General features: G+C 44.5%; 1 long non-coding RNA gene across 2 annotated transcripts; it reads right to left on the bottom strand.

Annotated features, from left to right (window-relative positions):
- Window positions 1-991: 991 nt before the first annotated feature.
- LOC105000297 lies at window positions 992-8,255 on the bottom strand. 2 transcript variants are annotated; one of them, XR_826713.1, is made up of 4 exons: window positions 7,638-8,253; window positions 6,790-6,855; window positions 2,772-2,844; window positions 992-1,031 (listed from the first exon to the last, which is right to left on the bottom strand). It is a non-coding gene; the product is annotated as an uncharacterized LOC105000297 (long non-coding RNA). The 2 variants fall into 2 exon arrangements; XR_826717.1 differs by lacking the exon at window positions 992-1,031 and adding an exon at window positions 2,226-2,391 and having other exon boundaries at window positions 7,638-8,255.
- Between the last annotated feature and the right edge of the window lie 3,281 nt (window positions 8,256-11,536).

Consider the following 11,536-nt stretch of genomic DNA (forward strand, 5'->3'; position numbering starts at 1 on the left):
AGAAAATGATAAATATAGGAAAAGGACATGAGAGAGCCAACATACACATAATTGGAGTCTCTAGACAAGAAAAACAAAACAATAAAATACAAAAAAAAATAGAACTAAAGGAAACTTTCTTGAAATAAAAGATATAAATTTACGTAAATGATACTATGTGTACCAGAGAAAGTTCACCTAGAACTGAAAATTCCAAGACTCCCTTAATAAGATTATTGGACTTTAAAGATAAAGAAAATATCCCGTGAGCAGACAGGCCCCCCAGAACAACACTCATTAAAGGATAAAATCAGGCTAGCCCCAGCAATTTTCAATGCCAAAACAGTGGCACAATACTCATGGGATATTTAAGGGAAAATGTGTACGCCAAGGATTTTATATGCTGTCAAGCTGTTCCTCAAGTATAAAAGCTCCAAACATTTTTTAGGCATGCAGGAACCCAGGGAATACTGTTCCCATGATCCCTTCTTGAGAAAAACATCAGAGAACAAACTGTAGACCACCAAGTGGCGACTAGGGAAACCACAGCAAAAGGACCAGGAGCAAGCACTGAATATATTTAAATGTAGAGCAGCGACAAGAAATGCGGACATCTGAGTGTAAATTCACGTATGGCATGACAACATAGAAATGACACATCTAATAAAAAATGGGGTGGAGGAGGAGAAGCTATGTTCTCTGATGGTCCTGTCTATCTGTAGGAGCTGGGAGTTAAAGATCATCACACACTGAGAAATCGAATAATATATTTAACACATTTATTATAACATTTAATAATACAAATTCAGTTCAGTTGCTCAGTCATGTCCAACTTTTTGCAACCCCATGGACTGTAGCATGTCAAGCTTCCCTGTCCATCACCAACTCCCAGAGCTTGCTTAAACTCATGTCCATCAACTCAGTGATGGCATCCAACCATCTCATCCTCTGTCATCGCCTTCTCCTATCCTGCCTTCAGTCTTTGCCAGCATCAGGGTATTTTCCAATGAATCAGTTCTTCACATCAGGTGGCCAAAGTATTGGAGCTTCAGCTTCAATAACACAAATATAAACATATATAGAGATCATTTTGCATTGTGTTGAGAGAGAAATGGGGAGGTGGGAAACGTACCAATTTTTCATTGTTCATTCTGGGACAGTGATAGATACTGTCTATATAGAACTAAGTGTTCTATATATAACACTATGATTATGAAGGTAAACACTAGAAAAAAAAAAGAAGGCTTCCTAAATAAGAATCTTAACTGCTCTGACTGGAACTCCCAGTGCAATACTGAACAGCAAGGATAAAAGTAGGCATCCTTGTTTTGTTTCTGAACCTAGTTAGGGAAACTTTTGGTCTTTCACTGTTGGGAATGATGTGAGCCATGGGCTTTTCATAAATGTCCTTTCCCATGCTGAAGAAATTCCCTTTTATTTTAGTTACTGAGCGTTTTTATTATAAAAAGCTATTGGATTTGTGGAACTAGCTTTGCATTCCTGGGATAAATCCCATTTGGTCACGGTGGTGTTGTTGCTCAGTTGCTCAGTCGTGTCCAACTCTTTGCAACCCCATGGACTGCAGCACGTCAGGATTCCCTGTCCTTCGGCATCTCCCAGAGCTTGTTCAAACTCATGCCCATTGAGTCAGTGATACCATCCAACCATCTCATCCTCTGTCGTCCCCTTCTTCTCCTGCCTTCAATCATGGTGTATAATCCTTTTAATGGGCTGTTGGATTCAGTTTGCTAGCATTTTGTTGAGAATTTTTGCATCGATATTCCTAAGAGATATTGGTATGTAGTTTCCTTTACTTGTGGCATTTTGTCTGGCTTTGGTATCAGGATAATACTGGCCTTATTGAATGAGTTAGATAGTGTTCCCTCCTTTTCTAATTTTTGAAGGTTTGGAGAAGTATTGGTATTAATTCCTTTTTAAATATTTGAAAGAATTCAACCGTGAAGTCATCTGGCCTAAAAATGTTCTTTGTTGGAAGATTTTTGATTACTGATTCAATCTCTAGTTATACGTCTGTATTTAAACTAATTAAAAAATATATATGTATTCAGATTAAATCTCAAAGTAAAATTAAAATCAACCCTTCACTGTACGCAAGGGCGTATGGGGCTTCTCTGGGGGCTCAGATGGTGAAGGATCGGCCTGCAGTGCAGGAGATCCAGGTTCGATCCCGGGGTCGGGAAGATCCCCTGGAGAAAGGAATGGCAACCTACCCCAGTATTCTTGCCTGGAGAATTCCATAGACAGAGGAGTCTGGCGGGCTACAGTCCATGGGGTCATGAAGAGTCAGACTTCTGACTGAGTCTGAGTTAGACTTTTGACTGTTAGTCAGACTGAGTGACTAACACTTTCTTCAGCAGATGCAAGAGATATACCGATAGAAAGAGGTTGAAGCTAAAAGACAAACAAAGGCATTCTAGTCAAATATGTAATAATAATGATGGCTAACAGAAGTCATTATCTCATTATCAAACAAAGGACAATTCAGGCCAAAGCATTAAAAACAATGAAAAGGAGTTAAGCTATGTATCAGGGTGCCACTCAAATGCAGATATAACTATTATAAATATCTGTGCAGCAGATAATCCAGCAGCTCCATTCACAGGGACTAGTTACAGTCACACAAGGAAAATCAGAGCACGTGAGAAGTCAGACATGGAAATTCATCTCTCTCATGGTGGTCTCAGGGGCAGAAAAGCAAAGATCATGTATTCAGTAAGGCAGCTCTGCTCAACACAAAAGACTTACAGAAGAAATAATTTTATTTTTCTCACCTGTAACAGTCCAGGATGCTAGACAGCTCTACTCACTCAATAGTTCACGGACCCACATTCCTTCCACGTTTCCCTAAGACCACAAAGCAACATCAGCTTTGTAGAACTCAAGTTACCACCGTATCTAGGTTGCTTCTGCAGGGAGCAAGGAGAAATTGTGGAGCTGACATGCTCATAATCTCAGACCTGGGTCTGTAAGTGGGAAATACTACTTACATTCATATTTTATTGGAGGAAACTTGTCACTGGATAAACCTAAAGAGAGTGGGGTGAGCTGGTAGTGGCCCGGCTTCATGCCTAGGAAAGTGGACAGATCTCAGGGGATCACTAGCAATCTGTGCCAAAGCCCATCCCTCTGGGTGCCCACTACCCCGTGAGGAGGACACACTCAACCATCCTCCACGGGCCACACGCCAAAGTCTGTCCAGTTACAATACTGGCGATCCCTCAGTGATACACAGACCTCTCCACCTGGCCCAGATATGGTTCCTTGTAGTCCGATGGCCTGGAAGCCAAAGACAATTTGTTTGTCCCACCCTCCTGACCAATAGGCAGGAATAAAACAGAGAAAGGAAGACCACAATAAAGACCTCCATCCAGAGGACAGAGCATGGACAGTACACAGTAGTCCCAGGGCAGGGACTGTCAGGGCCCCGACCCAGCAGTGGGTGCTCTGTCTGCTCTGAGACAGTCTTCCTTCTCTTCTGCCCCCATCGGAAGTGGGTGTCAGAAAACATGTCTTCCTTGAGAGCTGGCTTAGGGCCTAAACAACTATGGGGGGAAAAAAAACCAGTTCCCTGTAAGATGTATGAGAAGTCAAAGTCTGTTTCCAGGACTTCCCTGGTGGTGTAGAGGGTAAGAATCCACCAGCCAATGCAGGGGACCCAGGATCGATCTGTGGTTCGGGAAGATGCCACATGCCACAGAGCAGCTAAGCCTGTGGGCCACAGCTACTGAGCTCACGATCTAGAGCCGGTGAGCCACAACCAGTGAGTCCCTGTGCTGCAGCTCCCGGAGCCCATGTGCCTAGAGCCTGTGCTCTGCAACAAGAGAAGCCACCGCAATGAGAAGCCTGTGCCCCGCAATGCAGAGCAGCCCCTGCTCACTGCAACTAGAGAAAGCTTGCTCACGGCAACCGAGACCCAAAACAGTCCAAAATAAGTAAATAAATAAATATAGCAGTGTGTGCATGTCGATCTCAGGCAAGGGTTAAAAAAAAAATCTGTTTGTTTCCAGTCATCTCCTAAGCCAGTAACCACACTTGAAGCTATTTTCTCACAGAATTCTCAAGTCGACTTCATCTTTTTGCTTCTGGGCTCTAGCCACACCTCTTTCCTCACATAAAGGCAGCTATTTGGAGTCCTTCCGAAATAAGAGGTTTGCTGAGAAGCCTTGGTCTGATCCCTGCCTTGGGGCTGGACGCCTTGAATGAATGTTTTGCTTGACAGACAGTCTGAGAAAGGCTCTGAGCCATGACTGTCAGATCTCCTGTGGTTTGGGTGACAGAAACAGATGGCTTTTTCAACCCTGTGAAGCCCCTACACTTTTACATGTTTCTCCCTTTCATCTTGGCTTGAAATCTGCCCAATATGTGTGGATGTCATCTCTTTTCTTCGAATATCTTGCTAAAAGTAATAGGGAACGACCAATATTCGCTAACAGTCCAGCTCTCTCCAACTTCTCCTTAAGTTACAGCCGTGGCAGGCACAGAACCTGCCTCTCAGACCTGCAGGAAACAAATTCACCAATGATTTGGCCAGGAGCCCCCAGCTTTCCAGCATACAAACCCACAACATCTGTGTTCCTGCCACCTGCCCACTGGGGTTTCGGTTACGGCAGTGTCCTACCCGTGGTGCCAGTTTTGATTATTCGTTAGGGTGAGGACTGGGGCTTCCCAGGCGGTGCTCCTGGTAAAGAACCTGCCCGCCAATGCAGGAGATGTAAGGAACGTGGTTCAACCCCTGGGTCAGGAAGATCCCCTGGAGGACAGCATGGCAACCCACTCCAGTATTCTTGCCTGGAGAGTCCCATGGACAGAGGAGCCTGGCGGGCTACAGTCCATAGGGTCGCACAGAGTCGGACATGACTGAAGCGACTTAGCATGCCGGCATGCACAGGGTAAGGATTGCTGCCTCTGTGGGTATGTGTGTGTGTGAGAGAGAGAGATAGAGAGAGACAGAGACATAGAGAAAAGAAACGATGACTTAAAGAACCAAGTTTCTTTCTCATGTACTAGAAAAAGGTAAGCATTCCAGGCTGAGGTTCCTTCCAAACGTCTAGTCCGCCACCTCTGGAGCTGTGTCTTCATCAGCATGGTGGAAGCTGAGCCACCACCATATACAGATTTCAGCTGACAAGTAGAAAACAGAAAATGTGGGAGAGGTGTCAGTCAGTCAGTTCAGCCGCTCAGTCGTGTTCAACTCTGCAACCCCATGGACTGCAGCACACCAGGCTTCTCTGTCCATCACCAACTTCTGGAGCTTACTCAAACTCATGTCCATTGAGTCAGTGATGCCATCGAACCATCTCATCCTCTGTCATCCCCTTCTTCTCCTGCCCTCAATCTTTCCCAACATCAGGGTCTTTTCAAATGAGTCAGTTCTTCTCATTAGATGGCCAAAGTATTGGAGTTTCAGCTTCAGCATCAGTCCTTCCACAGAACACCCAGGACTGATCTCCTTTAGGATGGACTGGTTGGATCTCCTTGCAGTCCAAGGGGCTCTCAAGAGTCTTCTCCAACACCACAGTTCAAAAGCATCAATTCTTCGGTGCTCAGCTTTCTTTAGACCCCAACTTTCACATCCGTACATGACCACTGGAAAAACCATAGCTTTGACTAGATGGAATTTGTTGGCAAAGTAATGTCTCTACTTTTTAATATGCTGTCTATCTTTGTCATAGCTTTTCTTCCAAGGAGCAAGCATCTTTTAATATATACAGTCATTAGACCTAAATGTAGAAATGGCACAAAAGTTTCTACGTACATTCTATTGGATGGAACTTAGTCTCATGGGCACACCTATCTATAAGAAGATCTGGTAAATGTAGTCTAATCCTATGCCCAGGTAGAATAGTAGAAGAGATTACAGTGAATATCCTATTTGTCTATATCACAGACACATAGTAACATACTAACATTATAATTTATTGGGCAAATCTGACATGAAAATTGTAAACACATTGTATTTTCATGTGACCACGGAACTTTCACAAGGTCTTTTTTCACAAATAATCTCAAACTTTCCAGAAAGAGGAGTACTATGGAAAGCATTGCCTGGCCACAATGAAATTAAAGAAGAAGACATTAATAACTATATCTGAAAAAATAAATATTCTTCTGCATGGAAAAATTTTAAAGTGTTAGTCACTTGGTCGTGTCCAATTCTTTGTAACCTCATGGACAGTAGCCCTCCAGGCTCCTCTGTCCATGGAATTCTCCAGGCAAGAACACTGGAGTGGGTAGCCATTCCCTTCTCCAGGGGATCTTCCCAACCCAGGGATTGAATCCCCATCTCCTGCATTGCAGGTAGATTCTTTACCATCTGAGCCACCAGGGAAGCCTAATATTAAACTGATAGTTAAATGACTTAGATCAAAAAAGGAAATACAAACTAAAACTACAGTATTCCCATAAAAGAGTAAAAATGAAATACAGTTACAGGAGTAGTTGGAGGAAAATTTATGGCTTTAAAGATCTACATAAATTTTTTTAAAGGGTGGAGAGAAGAAGAGAAGTAAAGTTAGCTTCCAATTCAAAAAATTAGGCAATAAGTTGAAAAAAAAGACAATAAATTGAACCAAGGAAAGGAAGAACTATTAGAGATAAAAGCAGGCATTAATAAAAGTTATAAAATAGAAAACATTACATAACCAATATATAAACACAAAAGCTAGTTCTTTGAAAAAAAAATTCAATAGCAAAAGGCAGGTGAATGCAAATACACACAATAAGAAATGACTGGGGGATCCCGCAGAAATGGAAGAGATTAAGAGGTTCACATGAAATTGATTTGTTTACCTTATGTGCGTGAACTTGATAACAGATGAAATGGATAATTTCCTCAGTAAAAACAATAGGTAAAAGCTGTCCAAAAGAAATAAAAACATTTAAACAGATCATTTCTAATAAGGAAATGGAGAGCTATGTCAAGAGTTATCAATTTCAGGTAGCACCAAAAAAGGAAAATTCACAGCCTGATGTCATTTGTAAAAAACAACCTAAAATACCTAAGGAAAATATCTAACAGAATCCAGCTGCATGTTAAAGAGCAATACATCATGCTGACATAAAAATGTTCCCTTGGACTTCAAAGATGGTTGAGTATCCTTAAAGCAAATCTATTCATGTAATTTATTTTATTAATTGATCTAGGACGGGGAAAAAAAATCATGGTCATCTCCATTGATGCCAAAAAGGCATTTAACACTCACCTCCATTATTTATAAAAGCATTCAATAAAATAGAGATTATTGATATTTGCGCTAAAGGATCCTTTTGAGTCTTGCTTTAGGATTTGTTACACAAGACCAGAGCTGTTGTTGTTTAGTCGCTGAGTTGAGTCCAACTCTTTTGCTACCCCGTGGTCTGGGGCCCACCAGGCTCCTCTGTCCACGGGGTTTCCCAGGCAAGAATACTGGAGTGGGTTGCCCTTTGCTTCTCCAGGGGATCTTCCCGACCCCAGGATTGAGCCCGAGGCTCCCGCACGGGCAGGTGGGTGCTTCACCCCGGGCCACCCGGGAAGCCCCATGTTTAGGGTCAGGTTAATTGTCCCCGCTACTGAGGCAAGCCCTTCGGAGTACTCTTTCCAATGCCCTGAGAATTAGGAGGTTTTCCAGTCTGGCTGATAGAACGGGTGTTATTCTCACCTCTGTGTGAGCACCAGGTAGGGTTTCCGCTAATCCTTTCTGGGTGTTTCTCTCCCCAGCCTCAAACACATTCACTGATCAGGGCTCTGTTGGATCCTGGAGCAAGACCCTCTGCAGACATCTGGAATTCATTCTTTTGTAGCTCTCTCCTCTCGCACACACTGCCCTGCCAACTCGAGACGCTTTGGTCTGCCCAGGCTGTCAGCTCCCGCTTCTCAATTCAGGGAGTGTGCCAGGATCCATCTGAGTTCCTGACGCTTCCTGACCCACAGTCTTGGAAGTCTTTCAAAACAATGATCCAGAGCGATGCAAGGCTCACATGACTTACTTCCTATGTCAAGAATCACTGTCCTTCACTGCCTGATATCTAGCGACTTGAAAACTGCTTTTTCATAAATATTTTGTCTGACTTTTTTTGGCTGTTTCAGGCAGGAAGTTAAATCCAGTTCCTGTTGCTCCATCCTGGCCGATAGCACCAAACCTTCGGGTTCTGCAAAGAAGAAAGAGAAGTGCAGGCAGCACCCTCTGTGTAATTTGCATATCATCTGCATAATATGAAATACACAGAAAGACCCCATACCCCTACGTCCGAGTCCCTTGTCCTCTCTTCCCAACTGAGGAGAAACATACGGCAGAGCCCACCCAGAGAAACCAGGGCTCCCCTATAGTACTTGCAACTTGGCCTTTGTCCTCTTGCTTCACCAAGAATGTGGAAACATTTTATCCAGGCTACTGAGCCAAGTTTGTGCTGGTTTTCAGTTATCTGAACTGTTTGCTTAGACAGCCAGTTCACCAACTGGTGCCTCCACTTCCCATCTTTGCAAGAGGGCTAACTGAGCAGCATTATACAGCCTCAGAGAATAGCATTCCAAAGGCACTCCATGCATACGCAGACTTCTAGATTCCCTAACAGATGTGCTGTTCTTCACCTTGCTTCTTTTACATAAAAATATATCTTAAGGACTTTTCCATATCAGTTCATAACCTTGTTATTTTTTTGCTGTTGCATATTACTCCATTCTTATGAATGCACCACAATTTATTTAACTCTACTGCTAACAGTTCCCAGTCCTTTATTGAAGCGAAACATGCTTCAGTGAGCTACTCTGTAAATACAGCAAGAATTTTTTTTTTTTAAAGCAGGTATTGTGTGGTAGCCAGGCTCCAAGATGGCTCCTTATAATCCTTTTCTGCTGGGATTCACACCCTTGTGTAATCTTCTCACATACAGGCTGGTCACTTGCCCTGGGGAAAGCCAGCCACCATGTCATGAGGACACTCAAGCTGCCCTCTAGAAGAGACCACAGGGAGAGGAGCTGAGGCTTCCAGCCAATGGCAGTACCAATTTACCAGCTGTGTGAGTGTGCCAGCTTGGACCCTCCAGCCCTAGTTAAGACCTCATGTGATTACAGCCCCCAACTAACGTCAGACTTCAGCCTCATAATTGACTCCAAGTCAATACCACCCAGCCAAGGTGCTCGTGAACACTGACCAGAGACCTCATGAGAGATACTAAATAATTATGTTGTTTTACACCAACCACCAACCTTGGGAATAGCTATTGCAACAGCAATAAAGATTGGAACTGGAAGTAGGTACTACCATAACAAAGACCTAAACATTTTGGAGTAGTTTCAGGGCTAGGTAGTAGACAGAAGTTGAAAGGATCTTAAGGACAGTCTTAGTAAAAACTTAAAGACTCTGTTAGGAGAAGCCATATTTCAGAAGAGCTACAGACTGATGCCTTGGTGTGCCTTCCATTTTTCTTATATTTGAACAAAAAGGTCTATATCAATTATCCTATGCTTATTCTACCATTGTATGTTGGATGTGTGATGGACAAATAATTTGTCCCCATGGTCGACATGTCTTCAGATCAAGAGGAACTATAGGTCGGGGAGCTGTACCTCAGGGACTGTACCTAATAAGCCTCATTGAACTTGGATATAATTTAGATGAGATTCCTGAACTTTGAGATGATGCTACAATGGGATAAAAGAGAGTTCTAGGTGAAGGTTCTTTGTTTGCCAGGACCATCCTTCCTGCTGGAAGGCTGATGTGATGCTGGTACTGTGGCAGCCATCTTGTAACCATGGAGGGGGTGGGGGGAACGTTGTCAAAAATGGCAAAGAACATTGTCAGAATCTGGGTCTCTTATTTTCCCCCTAAGCCTTATTCATCTTTACTGCCCAGTCCTTAACACCTGGCTTTTTCCTGCTCTGGAAATGGAGAAAGTGGCTTAGCTCCAGGTGGCTTTCTGATGCTCAGATCTGCCTTTCATTAAGCCATGTCTGGTTGTATTTCCTATCCTTGAGATACTCTTTGAATCTGGGTCTTTGATGGCATGACTGAGCCATTCAACCCTCCTTCAGATGTCTTTTCTACAAACAGTAACTATTGTCTTTGTAGTTTGACCCATCACCACTCTGTGCTACATTTTTTGAAGCCAAATACAACCTAGGGGACTCAGAGTCAGTATTTAAACCCCCATGGACTATAGCCTGCCAAGGCTCCTTTGTCCATGGAATTTTCCAGACAAGAATACTGGAGTGGGTTGCCATTTCCTTCTCCAGGGGTTTGCTCCAACCCAGGGATCAGACCTGGGTCTCCTGCATTGCACGCAGATTCTTTACCATCTGAGCCACCAGAGAAGCCTCTTTAAACCCCCACTTCCACCCCAACTCAAGTTGAGAGCTTCTTCCCCATCCTGAACTGTTTTATAAATGTCTCTGTGTGTGTGTGTGTGTGTGTGTGTGTGTGTGTGTGTGTGTATGTCCCTATCAGACTTCTTTAGGGCCAGGGACCAAGCCCTGCAGAGGGCTCTGCAAGTCCTGGTCCCACACATGGGCTACTCACTGATGGTTCAAAGAAGATTGGGCATGGCCAGCAGCTTTCTGTGGGATTACATTCCATAGCAGACCAGAGAACAGCTAACCAATAAACCTCAGAACACATAAAACAGCCAATAAAATGGGTTTTATGGGGCATGGATCTGGGAGTAACAGGCTGACAGGGTCTGGCCTTTCCTGGAATATCTCACAGGTTCAGAGCCACGGGGACAAGGGTGGCTCTGTCAGACTCCTCTGCATGAGATCAGAGGGAAGGTCAGAGGTTTCCTAAGGGCCAACCAAATCTACCAGAACAAGTTCTGGTGGGGGCAGAGCAGGCCCATGGGGCAGTGCACATTGGCTGGGGTTCCAGCCCACATCAGGTTGGCTCTCAGGCTCTCGTTTTGGGTTTGGCATGAATTATTCTGCACCAAACAGCCCAGCCCAGGGTTTCTGGGACTCTACCCAAGGCTGGGAGAGAGGAGCTGGAGGGAAGTGCTGTGCCTCTGTCTCCCAATCTTTACGGGACAGGGTTACAGGTCTAGTCTCGGTCCCTGCTGCCTGCCCACACGTCCCCCAGGGTCAGGGTTCTCAGGCTGTAGGTGCTCTAAGGCGATCCATGAGGGTCTTTGATAAACTTCAGCAATCGAAGCTGGGAGGGCTCCAGGGACAGAGGGGAAGTGATCTGCCCGAGGCCACAGGTCAAGGAGCAGAGCTGGGCGAGTGTATGGTGACTCCTGAGCCACTTCCATTTCCCCGCCCCCACAGCTGGACCACATTGGGGGTGGGAGGATGGGGATTTTCCTACTGTGGGAACACCTGCTCTGATGAGTTTGGTGGAGGGCACCCTGCACTCCCACCCCGGCTCTGCTGTGGACTGAGGGAAAGTCCTCTGTATTAGTTAGATGAATCCAAAGAGACTCAAGAGGAAGGCAGTGGTTTAGAGAAGACTGGAGTCCATTTCTCTCTGAGAACGGTTCATTTTGAGTCCACATCCCACCTCCTCAGGCAGCTCCCGGTCCTGTCCTGAGGTGCCCAGCACCTCCCTCATGCTTGGTCACTGGCAGGCCA

The sequence above is a fragment of the Bison bison genome, unplaced genomic scaffold (genome assembly GCF_000754665.1).
Source record: "Bison bison bison isolate TAMUID 2011002044 unplaced genomic scaffold, Bison_UMD1.0 scf7180017854252, whole genome shotgun sequence".
NCBI classification, from domain to species: Eukaryota; Metazoa; Chordata; class Mammalia; order Artiodactyla; family Bovidae; genus Bison; species Bison bison.